General features: G+C 55.0%; 1 protein-coding gene across 1 annotated transcript in view; it reads right to left on the reverse strand.

Moving 5' to 3' along the window:
• LOC114028033 (zinc finger protein OZF-like) overlaps positions 1 to 1,882 on the reverse strand; it is a 17,793-nt gene extending 15,911 nt beyond the window's left edge. The window contains exon 1 of the mRNA XM_027842221.1: positions 1,743 to 1,882. The gene's annotated coding sequence lies outside the window, so the exon portion shown is untranslated. The remainder of the gene's footprint in view (positions 1 to 1,742) is intronic.
• Between the last annotated feature and the right edge of the window lie 325 nt (positions 1,883 to 2,207).

Consider the following 2,207-nt stretch of genomic DNA (forward strand, 5'->3'; position numbering starts at 1 on the left):
CACTGGTACAGGGAATCATCATCTCACACCTGGACTATGGCAATGGCTGCTGACGGGTCTGCCTGCCTCAAGTCTCTCCCTATTCCAGTCCATCCTCCATTCATGGACCAAAGAGACTTAACTAAAGTGCAGGTCTGACCATATCATCCCCTACTCAATAAACTCCTATGGCTCACTATCACCTCCAGAATCCAATATAAAATCCTCTTCTTGGCATTCAAAGCCCTGCAAAACCTGGCCCCCTCCCATCTTTTCTGGCTGTTCCATGAACAAGACCCTCCAAATCTCTGCTCTGGGCATTTCTCAGGCCGCCCCCATGCCTGAAACACTCTCTCTCTCCTCTACTCTGACTCCTGACCCCCCCTGGCTTTTCCTTCTTCATGAGGCTGGTGCCTTCCCTCTGTTGTCTCCAATTTAGCCTGTCTCCATTTTGTTTGTACCCAGTTGTTTACTTGACATCTCCTTTACTAGGCTGTGAGCTCCTCCAGGGCAGGGACTTTCACCTCTTTGAATCCCCAGCACTTACCATAGTGTCCAGTAAACAGCAGGCACTTAATAAATGCTTACTGATAGACTGACTTTCTGAATTACTAGACAAAGTTCTTTGCCTGCTATAAGACAATGTTTAACCAGTGAACCCTGGAGGCACAAATCACACAAAATAACATCACTGTTATTTCTATTTGGGGATGCACAGTAGGGCTAGCTTCAAACTCCAGTGAGCAAGAGGTGGGCACGGCTCAGGTGAGATTCCATGATACAAGTCTCAGCTCTCAACTGGAACCAATAATGAGCTGAATTCCTGCCAGCTCCCTTGTCTCTGGAGTGTAGCCCTTTGTGGTCATTCAGTTCAAAATACCTGCATTAAGTGCCTACTATGTGCAAGGAACTGGTGCAAGGAGGGATGCTGAGAAAACAACGAATCCAGGCTGGCAGAGGCCAAGAGAGGAGCACAGGTAAGTGAATACAAAGGCCTGGGCCCCACCCCACCCCCTGTGACTGGGAATGGGGAGGGGGGGTTATTGTTGTACAGAGGCCTGGCCTCAGGAGTCTGGAAAACCTGGTTTCAAGCTGAGCCCCTGACATGTGGTGGCTACCCGCAAACCATTTACAGCCCAGCCCAAGCCCTTCCCCACAGGTGAATCTGCAAGCCTGTAAACCAAAGAGGGGCGCCAGCCCCCACTGTCAGCTCAATGAAATCACAGGCCAGACCCTAAGCTAAAAGAAGGAGCTGGGTGGCGGGAGGCGGGTGTACAACACAAAGTTTGGTCCAAGGGCATCCAAGGGAAGCCTTGGAAGAACTTTGGGAAGCTAAAGCAGAGGGATGGCAGGGGAAGGAACAGCCTGTGCAAAAGTCTGGAGGCTGGAGACGACTCCAGAGTCTGGGGAACACAGAACCGCTCCAGAACACAGGAGGAGCCAGGAGGCTGCAGTCTGATCACGGGGGCTGGTTCCAGCGCCAGCAAGGCTGGCACAACCCTCTGGGCTGGGGACTGCCTTCTGGGATGCCCTCAGGCAGGCCATTCCCCACTGGGCCTCAGTTTCCTCGTCTGTAAGGGAGGCCGCTGGGCTGGGTGCTTGCGGGGATCGTCTCCAATTCTGGACCTGGCCCACGCTCTCGGGGAGGTAACAGGGAGCCGCTGAAGGTTCTTGAGCAGGGACATGTGGTCGGAGTCCTGCGCTCCCTGCCCCGGGAATACCCCCATTCTGCCCCATCCACGCTCACCCCCGAGAACACTCACCTCCCCTGGGCGATGCCACAATCTCTACCTGGACTCAGGCAGGGTGAGTATGGCACATGCGCACTCCCTCCTTGGGGGGCCTGGCAGATTGTACTGCACAGCCCCCAGCAAAGCTTCCAAGGCTGGACCTATGAAAAGTGCGCCTGCGCACAGGGAGCCCGTGAACTCCCAGCCCCAGGATGCACGGGGATAAGCAAGCCAGGCCCTCCAGGCCGCGCTCCGCACCTGCGCACTCCCTCCCTCGCAATGGTCTCTCCGCAACCCAACTCCTGTACTACCATTCCCAGAAGGCACCGCGACATAGGATGGTAGGGCGTGAGGCTGAGGCACGCCAAGGGAATCCTGGGAAATGAAGTCTTCTCTGTTTCTCCCCACACCCACCGAGACTCTGAGCCAGAGCCTGGGTCCTTCCTCATTTCAGCACCAGATGGCGAGCGTAGCTTAACTCTTCTTCCCCCCCACTTT

The sequence above is a fragment of the Vombatus ursinus genome, unplaced genomic scaffold (genome assembly GCF_900497805.2).
Source record: "Vombatus ursinus unplaced genomic scaffold, bare-nosed wombat genome assembly UNPS02014868.1, whole genome shotgun sequence".
In the NCBI taxonomy this organism is placed as follows: Eukaryota; Metazoa; Chordata; class Mammalia; order Diprotodontia; family Vombatidae; genus Vombatus; species Vombatus ursinus.